General features: G+C 38.7%; 1 long non-coding RNA gene across 1 annotated transcript; it reads left to right on the top strand.

Moving 5' to 3' along the window:
- The first annotated feature begins 2,597 nt into the window (after positions 1-2,597).
- On the top strand, positions 2,598-2,974 carry LOC128638025 (uncharacterized). Its single transcript, XR_008399029.1, has 2 exons — positions 2,598-2,780; positions 2,861-2,974. It is a non-coding gene; the product is annotated as an uncharacterized LOC128638025 (long non-coding RNA).
- Positions 2,975-16,776: the final 13,802 nt, after the last annotated feature.

The raw sequence follows: 16,776 nt of genomic DNA, 5'->3' as shown, positions 1-16,776 counted from the left end.
TATATACACATACACACACATACTGTACTGTCATGCCATGCCTCCTGCAAACTATACGTGACATATTGACATTCATTCACAAACAATCATAATGATTGTCTGTGAATGAATGTCAATATGTCATGGTTGTAAATGATGCCTGCCTGATGAGCCTGTCACATACCTCCCAATATTTCAAAATTTGAAAAAGGGACACCCCCGCACTGGGAAAAGTCCACCCCCCCTCAAACTGGGAAAAGTGTTATCTGTGGAGCACAAGATTATATGTGGAGCATGGTATGCTGTTCTGGAGGAGGAGCAAAGCTGCGCCAGCATGCATGGGGGATTGAAGTGTTGCGTGGTGCTGCGTGTAGAGCCGGCACTAGGCACGTGTTGTGGGGGTTCCTTCCAAGTGTGAACACGGGTCGGGGAGGTGAGCTGCCGCTGCAGTTATCCTCAGTCATCATCTCACTCAAAATAAAAAATGCCCAAGAGTAAAAAACAAGCAAAATTTAAAAAATATGTCACACTGTTGTCAGTCTGCCGCGGCACACCTGAGGATCTCTCACGGCACACTAGTGTGCCACGGCACACTGGTTGAAAAAAACATAATTTATGCTTACCTGATAAATTTATTTCTCTTGTAGTGTACCCAGTCCATGGATCATCCATTACTTCTGGGATATTCTCCTTCCCAACAGGAAGTTGCAAGAGAATCACCGACAGCAGAGCTGTTATATAGCTCCTCCTCTAACTGCCATATCCAGTCATTCGACCGAAACTAGCCGAGAAAGGAGAAACCATAGGGTGCAGTGGTGACTGTAGTTTAATTAAATTTAGACCTGCCTTAAAAGGACAGGGCGGGCCGTGGACTGGATACTCTACAAGAGAAATAAATTTATCAGGTAAGCATAAATTATGTTTTCTCTTGTTAAGTGTATCCAGTCCACGGATCATCCATTACTTGTGGGATACCAATACCAAAGCTAAAGTACACGGATGATGGGAGGGACAAGGCAGGTACTTAAATGGAAGGGACCACTGCCTGTAGAACCTTTCTCCCAAAAATAGCCTCCGAAGAAGCAAAAGTATCAAATTTGTAAAATTTTGAAAAGGTATGACCAAGTCGCCGCTTTGCAAATCTGTTCAACAGAAGCCTCATTTTTAAAGGCCCAGGTGGAAGCCACAGCTCTAGTAGAATGAGCTGTAATTATTTCAGGGGGTTGCTGTTGTCATATTACCACCCCTTATGGCTGCTCATTCTGACACCCTATAAATACTGACCTGTGTCTTCCTGTCATTGCTTGTTATTTTGAATTCCTCAGTCTTCTATTGCTCTGATGTGCTGTGAAATCTGACAGGCCTTCTACTGAGACACTTCTGACATCATAAGCTGCAGCCGGGTGTGGCTTCTCTCCTTCAGCTCTGTGAACACACTTCCTGCTCACTCCTGCTCTGCAAACTTTGAGAGTAATCCCTGCTCTCTCATTTTTTCTTAAGTTCTACTTGCTGTGATAACGGACCTGTAAACTCAGTGATATTCTACTCAAAGGTATTTTTTTGTGCATAACTTTGTTTATTCTATTAAGGATTTTTGCATCACATTAGAGCTCTTACTTTTTCTATTATGCATATTTATTTTTACTATATCAGGGTACTCAGTTTTGTTATGTTATATAAAGGGTTTAAACAATTGCATTGAGAATTAAGACTTTTACTCATTTGTTTAGCAAATCCTTTATTAAAATAAACACAGTGCTTAAATACTATGACCTAAGTTGTGGTTTATGGTTAAAAGCTACTGTTACACACCTTTTTTACTTCAGCCTGAGTTTGTTCAGCAGCTGAGTTGTCTGCATCTCCTTTTTTCAGAAAATAATCTACTTGGATTATTACATAATAACAAGCCTAAAAAATGCAAGTGGACCCAGCTGAACTCGCTCAAGCAGTTTATACATTATCCCAAAGAGTTGATAATATAAGCCAAGGTCTCAGAGAGACTCAATTAGATATACAAAATCTAAGAGCCTTTATTTCTCAGGAAATTGCAGTTAAAATGTCAGCTACTACACCTGAACTACAGGTGTTACACCCTGAAATTTTTACTGGTGATAGATCAAAGTATACGGAGTTTAAAAACGCCTGTCTACTCCTTTTTTCCCTAAAACCAAAAACATATAGTACTGACAAACAAAAGGTTTTAACAATCATAACTTATTTAAGGGGAGAACCCCGTGCGTGGGCTGATAGTTATTTTGAATCACAAGATCCAATACTAAATAATTTTCAGGTCTTTTTTGATGCATTGTCAGCATTGTATGAGGATCCTTATAGACAGGCAACAGCTGAAAAAGCCCTAAGAAATTTAAAACAAGCTAAAAGACCTGTGGAGGACTTTATTACTGAGTTCAAACGGTATGCCAGGGATTCTGAATGGAACGAAGTTTCTTTAAGAAATCAATTTCGCTTGGGCTTAAATGAATCCCTAAAAGATGAACTTGCTAGATTAGACTTACCTGTATCCTTAGATGCCCTATATGATTTAGCAATAAAATTAGATAGGAGATATAGGGAAAGAAGGGTTGAGAAACTTTCTTATGAGTCATCTGGCAAAAGATACAACAGTATTCCTAACCCTGCTCCAGCCACATCTACTGAAACACCTATGGATTTAGGGGTATTACGTGGACCCCTAACTCAAGAGGAGAAGAATAGAAGGAGATTGAATCATCTCTGCATGTATTGTGGTTCTAAAGAACATATTCTGAGAGACTGCCCTAATCTTCTAAAACAGAAGTCAGGTAAAACCATCACTACTAACACTACTGTCTGTACTTCTCTTTCAGATCAGATGTTTATAAAACTACCTCTATCTTTGCAGTGGGATCAAAGACGACTGAATATTGAGGCCATCGTGGATACTGGGGCAACTGGTTGTTATATAGACATAAGTTTAATTGAAAAAAATAAAATACCACATATAGCAAAAGAAAAACTTGTTTCTATACGTGTCATAGATGGTAACACAATTAGTACTGGTCCAGTTACACATGAGACTATACCTCTACTGGTGACTTGCAATCAGACACATGTTGAATACATGTCTTTTGACATAATACCCTCACCTCTGTTTCCAGTTGTCATAGGTATGAACTGGTTAGTAAAACATAACCCTATCTTTGATTGGCAAACATTATCTATAAAACTTGATTCTGGTTATTGTAAAAATACCTGTTTACAAAATCATCACATACTACATACATCCTCACTCTCATTACCATCTCACTATTCGGATTTTAGTGATGTTTTTGATGTAAAAGAAAGTCAGGTATTACCTCCACATAGACAGTATAACTGTCCAATTGAGTTATTACCTGGTAGCACAGTACCTATAGGGAGAATTTATCCTTTTCTAAATCTGAATTAAACCATCTTAAAGAGTATATCGATGATAACTTAAAAAAAAGTTTTATTAGGCCATCTACCTCACCAGCAGGTGCTGGAATGTTTTTTGTACGTAATAAGGATAATTCATTACGTCCAATAATTGATTATCGTCAACTGAATAAATGTACCAAAAAGAATCGTTACCCATTACCTCTCATTCCAGAGATTATAGAACGATTGCAAGGTGCCACCATATATACAAAGCTTGATTTACGTGGTGCATATAACCTGATCAGAATGAAAGAGGGAGATGAATGGCTGACAGCTTTTAGGACCCGTTACGGTCTCTTTGAATATCAAGTCATGCCATTCGGGCTATGTAACGCCCCAGCCACATTTCAAAATTTCATAAATGATATTTTTAGAGATATATTAGACACTTACATCATCATATATTTGGATGATATTCTGATCTTTTCTAAGAACTTGGATGAACACATAAAACATGTTCGTTCAGTTTTATCCCGTTTAAGAGCTCATCATTTGTTTGCCAAATTAGAAAAATGTATTTTTAACTCATCAGAGATTACCTTCCTAGGCTATCAAATTTCACCATCTGGTATTAAGATGGATCAGAATAAGGTGAAAATTATTCAAGATTGGCCACAACCTCGGACTAGGAAACAATTACAACGTTTCCTAGGTTTTGCTAATTACTACCGCAAGTTTATTAATAAATTTGCTGACATTGCAAAACCTTTGATTAATCTCACTAAAGTACAAAACACTTTCAAATGGCATTCAGAAGCTCAAAGCGCTTTTGAATTCCTAAAATCTAGCTTCACTTCTGGCCCTATTTTGCAATACCCAGACCCATTGTTGCAATTTACTTTGGAGGTAGATGCATCAGAATATGCATTAGGAGCTGTATTGTCACAAAAAAATTCCACTACCCAAGTACTTCATCCTGTGGCATTTTTTTCTAGAGTTCTTTCAGCTGCGGAGATGAATTATTCAGTAGGCGAAAAAGAACTCCTATCTATAAAAGCCTCCTTTGAACAATGGAGGCATTTACTAGAGGGTACTACTGAACCAGTTTTAATCTATTCTGATCATAGAAATTTGCAATATTTGCAAACTTCTAAAACACTGTCTGCCCGTCAGGTGAGGTGGAGTATTTTCTTCTCACGGTTTAACTTTGTTATTTGTTATAGACCGGGAAGAAATAATGGTAAAGCAGATGCCCTATCCAGGTTGCCTGATAAACCCAGCTACGCACCACCACATCAACATATCATTCCAGAAGATTGTTTCTTAGGTATTCTACAACTTACACCTACTTCTTTAAAACAGTTACAACATAGTGACACAGAGAAACCAATGCATCTGTTGCATCAAGATTCTAATGGTATTCTTTTATATAACAACCAGATATATATTCCAAAATCTTGTAGACCCACTGTTCTCCAGATGGTACATGATTCCACTTTAGCAGGTCATTTAGGAGTGACTAAGACATTATCTCTACTAAAGAGATCTTTTTGGTGGCCAACTTGTAATAAGGATGTTAAAACTTACGTCTCTACTTGTACCACCTGCGCAACATCAAAATACTCAAGAGGCAAACCTTATGGATTGCTGTTATCTCTCCCTGTGCCCAGTAAACCATGGTCAAACATTTCAATGGACTATATTGTGGATTTACCCAAATCTTCCAATTACACTACTACTATTTTAGTAGTAGTGGATCAATTTTCCAAGATGGCTCATTTCATTCCTTGGATCTCTTTACCCACAGCAAAACAAACTAGTGATCTTTTGATAAAAGAAGTGATCAAGTTGCATGGTTTACCAACATCTATTGTTTCAGACAGGGGATCACAATTTACTTCCAGATTTTGGAGGGAATTATGTTCTACACTTCATATTCAACAGAGGCTCAGTACTTCTTACCACCCACAAACAAATAGACAGACGGAGCGCACTAACCAGTGGCTCGAACAGTACCTCCGGTGTTTCTGTTCTTCCCAACAGCAAGATTGGTCAACTTATTTACCTCTTGCGGAATTTTCATACAATAACACTATGAATACCTCCACCCAACAAACACCATTCTTTATTAACTATGGCATTCATCCTTCATTTCATGTATTCTCTGATATGACTAGCACCTGTCCAGCGGTGAATGATACTCTCAATTCTATTTCGGAGAAGTTTGCTATTATCAAGGATAATATTGAAGTAGCTCAAAATTCTCATAAACGTTATTATGATTTAAGAAAAAGGCCTTCACCTGTGTATAAAGTTGGACAAAAGGTCTGGTTGTCCACCAAACACTTACGCTTATCCGCTCCTTCGAGGAAACTAAGTCCACTGTTTATAGGTCCATACGCTATTACAGCATTAAAGAACCCGAATACAGTTACTTTGGACTTGCCTGCACATTTTAAAATTCATCCCACCTTTGACGTGTCATTGGTGAAACCTGCCACATTACGTTTGGACACATCTTCTCCTGCATCGACTTCGACCATTGTACAACCTGAGTTTGAGTATGAGATTCAAACTGTTTTGGACTCTAGAAGAGTAGGTGGGGTTCTGCAATATCTCATAAGATGGAAGGGGTTTACCCCTGCTGATGACTCTTGGGAGCCTGCCACGAACTTGCATGCTCCTCGGTAGGTGTCACTTTTTCACCGCCGTCACCAGGATCGACCTTCTTCTTCTCAACTGGAGGTTGTTCCTTGAGGGGGGGTATGTCATATTACCACCCCTTATGGCTGCTCATTCTGACACCCTATAAATACTGACCTGTGTCTTCCTGTCATTGCTTGTTATTTTGAATTCCTCAGTCTTCTATTGCTCTGATGTGCTTTGAAATCTGACAGGCCTTCTACTGAGACACTTCTGACATCATCAGCTGCAGCCGGGTGTGGCTTCTCTCCTTCAGCTCTGTGAACACACTTCCTGCTCACTCCTGCTCTGCAAACTTTGAGAGTAATCCCTGCTCTCTCATTTTTTCTTAAGTTCTACTTGCTGTGATAACGGACCTGTAAACTCAGTGATATTCTACTCAAAGGTATTTTTTTGTGCATAACTTTGTTTATTCTATTAAGGATTTTTGCATCACATTAGAGCTCTTACTTTTTCTATTATGCATATTTATTTTTACTATATCAGGCTACTCAGTTTTGTTATGTTATATAAAGGGTTTAAACAATTGCATTGAGAATTAAGACTTTTACTCATTTGTTTAGCAAATCCTTTATTAAAACAAACACAGTGCTTAAATACTATGACCTAAGTTGTGGTTTATGGTTCAAAGCTACTGTTACACACCTTTTTTACTTCAGCCTGAGTTTGTTCAGCAGCTGAGTTGTCTGCATCTCCTTTTTTCAGAAAATAATCTACTTGGATTATTACAGCTGTCCAGCAGTCTCATAGGCTAAGCGTATTACGCTCCAAAGCCAAAAAGAAAGAGAGGTTGCCGAAGCCTTTTGACCTCTCCTCTGTCCAGAGTAAATAACAAACAGGGAAGATGTTTGACGAAACTCCTTAGTCGCTTGTAAGTAAAACTTTAAAGCACGGACTACGTCTAGATTATGTAAAAGACGTTCCTTCTTTGAAGAAGGGTTAGGACACAATGATGGAACAACAATCTCTTGATTGATATTCTTATTAGAAACTACCTTAGGTAAAAACCCAGGTTTTGTATGCAGAACTACTTTATCTGTATGGAAAATCAGATAAGGAGAATCACATTGTAAGGCCGATAACTCAGAGACTCTACGAGCCGAGGAAATAGCCATCAAGAACAGAACTTTCCAAGATAAAAGTTTGATATCAATAGAATGAAGGGGTTCAAACGGAACTCCTTGAAAACTTTAAGAATTAAGTTTAAGCTCCATGGGGGAGCGACAGGTTTAAACACAGGCTTAATTCTAACCAAAGCCTGACAAAATGCCTGGACGTCTGGAACCTCTTGTGCAAAAGAAAAGACAGAGCAGAAATCTGTCCCTTTAAAGAACTAGCTGATAATCCTTTTTCCAAACCCTCTTGGAGAAAAGACAATATCCTAGGAATCCTAACCTTACTCCATGAGTAATTCTTGGATTCACACCAATAAAGATATTTGTGCCATATCTTATGGTAGATTTTCCTGGTGACAGGTTTTCCTGCCTGTATTAAGGTATCAATGACTGACTCTGAGAAGCCACGCTTTGATAAAATCAAGCGTTCAATCTCCAGGCAGTCAGTCTCAGAGAAATTAGATTTGGATGATTGAAAGGACCTTGTATTAGAAGGTCTTGTCTCAAAGGCAGAGTCCAAGGTGGAAAGGATGACATGTCCACTAGGTCTGCATACCAGGTCCTGCGTGGCCACGCAGGCGCTATCAAGATCACCGATGCTCTCTCCTGTTTGATTCTGGCAATCAGTCGAGGGAGCAGAGGAAACGGTGGAAACACATAAGCGAGGTTGAAGAACCAAGGCGCTGCTAGAGCATCTATCAGCGTCGCTTCTGGGTCCCTGGACCTGGATCCGTAAGAAGGAAGCTTGGCGTTCTGTCGAGACGCCATGAGATCCAGCTCTGGTTTGCCCCAATGATGAATCAATTGAACAAACACCTCCGGATGGAGTTCCCACTCCCCCGGATGAAAAGTCTGACGACTTAGAAAATCTGCCTCCCAGTTCTCTACACCTGGGATATGGATCGCTGATAGGTGGCAAGAGTGAGTCTCCGCCCAGCGAATTATCTTGGACACTTCTAACATCGCTAGGGAGCTTCTGGTCCCCCCTTGATGATTGATGTAAGCCACAGTCGTGATGTTGTCTGACTGAAATCTGATGAACCTCAGTGTTGCTAACTGAGGCCAAGCTAGAAGAGCATTGAATATTGCTCTTAACTCCAGAATATTTATTGGGAGGAGTTTCTCCTCCTGAGTCCATGATCCCTGAGCCTTCAGGGAATTCCAGACTGCAGTGGAAAGCCTCAGGAAACTGTTTCTAGGCAAAAACCAAGCCAGCCATGTGGAAAAAACAAAGCCCCAATAAGTTTTATCACCAAAGCATATATAAAAACGATTAAACATGCCAGCAAACGTTTTATATTGCATAATTATCAGAGTCTATAGCTCTCACAGTAAGCCTGTTACTAGTCATTATTAAATCACTGTATTTAGGCTTAACTTACATTAATCCAGTATCAGCAGCATTTTCTAGCAATTCCATCCCTAGAAAAACTTAAAACTGCACATACCTTATTGCAGGGTAACCTGCACGCTATTCTCCCTCTGAAGTTACCTCACCCCTCAGACATATGTGAGAACAGCAGTGGATCTTAGTTACTTCTGCTAAGATCATAGAAAACGCAGGCAGATTCTTCTTCCAAATGCTGCCTGAGAGAAAATAGTACAACTTCGGTACCATTTAAAAACAATAAACTCTTGATTGAAGAAAAAACTAACTATATTACACCACTTTCCTCTTACTACCTCCATCTATGTTGAGGGTTGCAAGAGAATGACTGGATATGGCAGTTAGGGGAGGAGCTATATAACAGCTCTGCTGTGGGTTATCCTCTTGCAACTTCCTGTTGGGAAGGAGAATATCCCACAAGTAATGGATGATCCGTGGACTGGATACACTTAACAAGAGAAAACTGGCATAGACAAGATTCATGCATTCAGGATTTATTAGAAATATGAAATATTTTATTCATGTTAGGATGCAGTGCAGTACTGAATATGAAATATGCTGTGGTTTTTATATATATCAGGATTTTAAATGCTATTATGGAATAGTTAGCAGTATAAATTATTTTGATGTAATATGATATTAAAAAGAATTTGATGTTTCATATTAAAATAATCAAGAAATTGACATGATGCTACCCTGTCTGAAATTTAGGTTGTAAGTGATTGATGCAAAAAGTTATGGTCTGATAAATGATCACTTTATAAAAATGTATTAAATTGTTAAAAATGTTAGAAATGGTTAAATGAATCTGTTTGTTTGTCTGCTGCCCCCCGATGACCAAAATCCGGTATTACAGCCAAAAAAACTTGACTGTTAAAAGATACTTCCCAGATGAACCAATCCATGTTCAGTTTCAAAGGGCCAATCCGAGACAAGCTTCCGTTAGGCATTTCCAATCTCACCAATGATGGTACTGATCAAAAAAGGGGAGGGGTGAGATCAGATGATTTAACCCCAAGCATAGAGAGAGAAAGGAGGCTGCTGGCTAACTCTTGCTAACTTTGGCTGGTAAACTGTTTTTGCTGAAACTCTGGACGAATAACTGCTGCAGTTATTATAAGCAAACAGCTACTTTTATTCTCCATATGCGACAATACTCCAATTTTTGGTATTCTGAGGTGAGATTGAACCTGTTTAGAAATATTGGATATTGATTTGTTTTATCTGGGTAAAGTATACAAAGGTAATTGGTAAAACCATAGTCAAATTGTAAGTAATAGATTAAAGAGAGCAGTTTGTATTTTAGCTTGTATTCATAGCCTGTATATTTTAAACTAATCCTAAATTTTAAGTTGTTTATCTTTGCAAAACATATATATATATATATATATATATATATATATATATATATATATATATATATATATCTTAGAATTGGTTTTAATTATATGTAACTAAGAATTTGTTCCAGTTTAAATAAATGGACATTTAAAGTAACTGTTCACATATAGAATATATATATAATCTCTGGTATTTCAATTAGAGTGTATATTGTCCTATAGTTTAACTAAGCACTGTTGAAATTGTACCAGTTTGGATGTTAGTAGGTAATATCTTGGAATCTCTTTGTGTTAATTGAATGAAATTCAATTGTGAATAGAATTAGTTTTAAAGGTAAACTTTTATGAACTTTGCATAGCATATTTTAATAGTTTTAAACGTGTATAGTATTGATTCATACTCTGGTTCCTACAAATATATTTCAATGTGTTTATAGATATCAACTAATAAAAAAAGAATTCAGAAATTTATATTAATTTTATGGTCTTAGTATATGCATATTTGATTGTGGGTTTATTTTTAAAGGATAATTATTAAATATATTGTGTTATAACCCTGCCATATACTGACACCCCCAAAACCAAATCTAAAATTCTTGCGCTTTAACACCTGACAGTAAATGTAAAAGGTTTAAATAACTCGGGCACGCGCTCCATAGTCTCAGGTGAACTACATAGAATGCAAGGGGACATTGTGTTCCTCCAAGAGACACACTTTGCTAAGCACAAAGAACCCAGATGGCACAACTATAGATACCCCACAGCATATTTTGCATCTGGCCCCCGCAAACAAAATGGAGTGGGAATCCTACTACATCATAGACTCCCCTTCCAACTCATACAGACTGACAGGGATAGTGAGGGTAGATACCTTATCTTTGTGGGGCTACTATATGGCAGGCCATTGACCCTGGTTAATGTCTATGCACCCAATGTCTCACAACACATCTTTTTTCAACATTTGTCAAACAGACTTCTAGAGACAGTGAAAGGCGTATTATTTGTGGGAGGGGATTTTAACACACCGTTAAACCTGCAAATGGACACTTCAAATGGTATCTCCAGAGTCTCACATCACATACTGAAGCATTTACATAATACAATCAAAACTTTACTCTTACATGATATTTGGCGCACCCTACACCTGACAGAAACTGATTTTACATTCTATTCCAACCCACACAAAAAATACTCTCGAATAGACTACCTATTCACAGACTCTCAAGGTATATCTTATATCACACGCAGTGATATCACGTCTATTACATGGTCTGATCATGCACCAGTGACTTGTGAGATTATGCAGCCTGACACACCAGCCACCCCCTTTCTGTGGAGGCTGGCCGACACTCTACTAGATAACCCAGTAGTTAGAGCAAACCTGACATCAGTCCTGACTGAATTTTTCTCCATAAACACATATGACAACTTGCCTTTTTCTACAGTATGGGAAGCCCATGAATGTGTGCTAAGAGGGGAAATAATAAGACAAAAGGCCAAACTGCAAAAACAAGCTAGGGAAAATACAACTCCATTTTACATAAGATACATACACTGGAGGAAAAACACACAAAAAATACCCACGGGCGCAAACTTTGAAAATACGCTCACACAGACAAGACTAGACTTTAAGCAGTTATTACAGGATGAAAACCATTGCAAGGCACTGATACTTAAACAAAAATACTATGAGGGGGGAGACAAAGTGGTCAGCCTATCAGTGCTCGGACCATACGCCGCACACTGCATTATATTAGTCTGCATGGCTGTCGTCCCAGAAGGAAGCCTCTTCTAAATGATGATAATAGTAGTTAGTCTGCTGTCTTATTATATCTAACTACAAACTTTTAAGCTGTGGACTATCTGTCTTATTGTGCCGATCTATATGCTGCTATTCCAATTGTGGGTCTGTTGACCGTATATTTTAATACATCATAAACTATTGAGGTCTGTTAATGTGAGTAATATACTCGGAATAAATAGAGCTTGGTGCTTACTTTCAAACAGGGTTGCACTATTACTTTCTATTTGTTTTACATGCATACGGCTACATGAGTTAAAGACACCGGCAAGATTCAACAGCTGATATCTACATCCCTGGAAGTCGGAGAAAGTTTCTACCAACACTACGCGACACTTACCTCATACTGATTGGGGGTAAGGAGTGTAAGTAGATACCCTAAGGGGAACTTTTACTCCGGGCACTGGGGATTTCTGTTCTAATATATTTTACTTACATTTTAACACTCACCATTTATTGGGCTTCGTTTTGGTATATATATATTACCTTGCAAACCAGAAACTGTCACACCCTCTATACTTATTTCTTTGGGTCCTGGCATTTGAAACCACAAGAGACTTCATCTTGCTCATTATTATTTTTTGCTCATTTGAAATAACATTGTACTATTGTATGTCTTTTTTATGCTAAATTGTCAATGTTGATGTTTTAACATTTTTTAACACTGCTAGATATGCATAACAGCTACTATTGGCATTGATATTTGTTGTTAAGATACCACTCCGTGTTCTTTATATTCAGGTATTCTTTTATTATTTATTGTGCCTGCTATACATTTCTATATATTAGGACCTTTGACCTTAAGTACCCTTTTAGTTACGTTTTTGTAGGCTTATTTATTTTTAACTCTATAGGAATAAAACCCATACACACTTAAGGGTGTCTAAATAGATAATCCAGTTCCTTTCTGTAGAGTCTAATCAGTGCGCCCTTTATTATCTATCTTTTCTCTTGTCTTTCTATAGCTAATTTCTTATTACAGCTGGAGGTTTTGGGGACTCTCCAGCTTTGATAGATAGATTAGGGCAGCATTTTTGTGATTTGTAATTTCTCTTAACTTCAGGTTCTATACTGCGCAAAACTCACACAACTTTTCTTTCAATATATATATATAAATATATATGTATATATACTGTATATAAATATAAAAATAAATATATATATATATATACATACATACATTCATATATACATACACACATTTACATACTGTATATATATATCTATATATATATATATATATATATATATATATACACACACACACATATATATACATATACATATATCTATATATATATATACACATATGGCTGCTCAAGTTAGATTTTACACAATACCCTTATAAGCTGACCAGCAATCCCTATTATCTATTAACTCTTGAGATATATAGGTACAGATGACATAGCTATAGAGATATATCAAGAGTAAATAGATCATAGGGATCCCTGGTCATCTTAAGTTCAAAAATACCAATGCATTATCAAGTGGGTAATTCTTATAAATGTACAACAATAGGTTTTTTGAAAACTACAAGCAAAACAAGAATCTGAATAAAAATAGCAGGAGGCGGAGCTTGGCCGCACTAAGTAATGGCCGCATATAGTAGGTTAGCTCCGAGGCCCAGACCCCCTAGGACTGGCATCTGAGATCTCACTAACAGGTTTTAAAGCGCCAAAACAAAGCTAAGGGACTCTTATATACCAGAGGATATATAAACAGGATACAGACCCCAACGGATGCTCAAGAATCAGCCGCCACACCAGATGCAGAAACGGGGCCTAAACACTGGTCTCGAGTAAGCCATACCACCGGAAGTTGGGACACACGCAGAGCACCGTACAGTACAGGTCTGACAGAGCCCCAGCACAACATCGCAACTGACCGCTGCAAAGACATGCCAGGAGCAACGGAGACAAAGGGGTAAAAACGGCTGTGGCTCCCACATATAAGAGCAGCCTGTAGACCACAAAATAGTGATAAAAAGGGACACAGAGGCGCCTAAACACAATGGCTTCAAAAGCCCCCCCCCCACACACACACACACACACACACAAGAGAAAAATTAAGAGAACAGGGGACACATCACTAAGGGGAAATAAAAAAACAAAACAAAAAATGGAATATCACAGAACAAGCCTAAACTGGGCCACGCATTAAAAAAAAACAAAAAAAACATTAAAAATAAAAAAATAATATAAAACAGCTAAGAGGGAGCAAGTGGGGCAGTGAAACAAGGACTTATAAGACCTCCAGATAGCACCAACCACATCATGTGGTGCAGGGGCTGAGGATACCCTAACCGTTAAATGTCATAGAGACACAGGCAGAAAACTGAAGGGTGATATTGTTCTGCAGACAACACATCTAAGTCAAGCTGCTGCTACAGACCACCATAATTAGCGACAGGAAAAGAGAGGTGACATATAGACCCCACAACAGGGACATAAGCATCATCAGCCCCTGCCTATAGATTTAAGGATCACTGTGGCACAAGTCTAAAAAGAGGCTAAGATAGGGCATAACAGCAAAATGCACAGTCTAGCAAGACCATAAAACTTAAACTAGAATTGACACACATAAGAGGTTATGCCAGCAAAGAAATATCCAAAATCTGATACGCCAGCTAAAGCTAAAAAGATCAATCAATATCTCACACCGATAGAAGGCACTCCACATAAAGCTTCTGACCCTTTAACAATGCCGCATGAGAATAACTCAGCAATGGACATGCAGACACATAATACAACATGCACACACTGAGATAACAAAAGCTGACCTACAGCTCCTAGCGACCAAAGATGACATAAAAAAATGACATGTCAGATATGCAAGAGATGTTTACTGAAATGAAGAAAGACATCAAGAAGATAGACCGCAGAGTAAACACCTTAGAAGAGAGCCATGACATGACAACGCAAGACATCCAACATCTATCACAGCTAACATACAACCAAGAAGAAGTGATTTACAAGTGATTTACAACTTAAAGGAAAAGGTTGAAGACCTCAATAATAGAGGCCGCAGGAATAACCTGCGGGTCAGAGGAGTGCCCGAAACAGTGCAGTCAGCAGCAATTCAAGGTCACCTACAGGCCCTCTTCTGGACTATAAAGGGAACCAGCAACTCACCAGACATCATAGAGCACTTAGAGCTAAGCAACCTGCAAAGGCTCCTCCAAGAGATATCATTGTGAAGTTTTTTAACTATCTTGATAAGGAAGAAATCCTAAAGCACGCAAGACAGAAACAACAAATAACACACGCAGGATTCCCAATTCAAATTTTTACAGATCTGAGCCCCACCACTCTACAAAAGAGAAGAGAGCTGCAGTTTATAACCACTGTTTTAAGATCACAAAAGATACCATACAGGTGGGGCTTCCCAGTGAGGCTAACGGCAACAAGAGGAGACAAAACAGCAACATTCCGTGGTATCGACAACTTGTCTTTTTGTGAAACACTACAAATACAGATCACACCACCTACTGAGCCCCTTGGCCAGACAAGAACCAAGATGCCAGCAGAAAAGCGAGTAGAAGAACAAGAACCAGCTCCTTCTTAGCCGGGATGCCATGGCTCATGGGACATCACTTAATATGGACGCTATTGTGGATGGTGTTGTGCAGTAACAGAAAAGAACATGGCACATAGAGACTAACCTTACCCTGACCAGGACAGATGAGTATTTCATACATCCTTGTCCACATATGCTGATTAAAACACTGGTTAATTAATGTCAAATAAAGCCATGACATATTTTAATTATTACCTGAAGAGACTAACACATACCAACACACATGGGGGAGCCAACATGGGGGAGCCAACAACGTACTCCTCACGTTGCACAGTAGATACTCTGTAACACAATATTGTTTAGCGCCATGATGCCTTAAGCAAGTTGTAAATTAGAATGAGACATGAGCGTTGTCTCTTGACTAGTTAGAGGTGTACAAGCAGGTTTGTACACTAAACCCGTTAGTTACTAAGTGCCCACGGGCACTTTTTCTTTTTTGTTCAATAATTAATAGGTTGCCGCCCTGGGGGTAAAAGGTCATTACCCTCTGTTATTGTATTTGGTTAGGCACTATGTTTGGATTACTACAAGTTAGATAACATATATATAATATTGTAATTGAATTCTTTATTCTTTTGTTATCTTTTTCTTTTCTTTCATATCTCCTTCTCGGTCACAAAGGTTACATAGTCAATTGTTGTCTTGTTTGCTGACCTATTTCGCCTCCTCTCCCCTCCCACTCCCCTTGTCCATAGAACGCGCCCAGAGGTGTCGAAGATCACTGTCACAGAATCATCAAACTCCAGTGGTCAAATCAGAACATATCGGTAACGTACATTGCATCCACATACATACGCCACAGAACTAGAGCCAAAAATGCACAGGCAGTCCTCCACGCACATGGTGAACATCATCACTATAAATGTCAAAGGCTTTAATATTCCCCCAAAAAGGTCAATGATTCTGAATGACCTATACAAGCAGAAGGGGGCAATCATACTCCTACAGGAGACCCATTTTAAAAAGGGAAAAGAGCCGAAGTGGCATCATCACAAATACACCACAGCACACTTCTCATCTAGCCCCTCTGGGAAGAGTGGAATAGGCATATTAATCAAACATGATATACCACTAGAGACCCTGCATATTGAAAAATATGTGGATGGGAGAATACTGATCTTGACAGGGTTGCTGCATGGTAGGCCCATCACATTAGTAAACGCTTATTTCCCAAATAAACAACAGCAAAAATCCTGTACAACACCAAAGGTACACTGATAGTAGGGGATGACTTTAATGTTCCACTCAACCCAGAAATGGACACGTCGGAGGGTATCACAAGCATAGCCAAAAGGAATATAAAAGGTATAAATCACCAAATTCAATCCTTAAACCTACACGACGCCTGGCGTACTATCCATTCCACCACCCGGGACTTCACTTTTTACTCTCACCCACGCAAAGTCTACTCTCGAATTGATTACATACTGACAGATTCAATAGGTCTTGCACTCATCAAATGCATATCAATCCTACCAACCACATGGTCAGACCACG

This window comes from Bombina bombina, chromosome 8 (genome assembly GCF_027579735.1).
Source record: "Bombina bombina isolate aBomBom1 chromosome 8, aBomBom1.pri, whole genome shotgun sequence".
NCBI lineage: Eukaryota > Metazoa > Chordata > Amphibia > Anura > Bombinatoridae > Bombina > Bombina bombina.
Note: the sequence above shows the minus strand (reverse complement) of the source record. Positions and strands in the feature narration are given on the sequence as shown.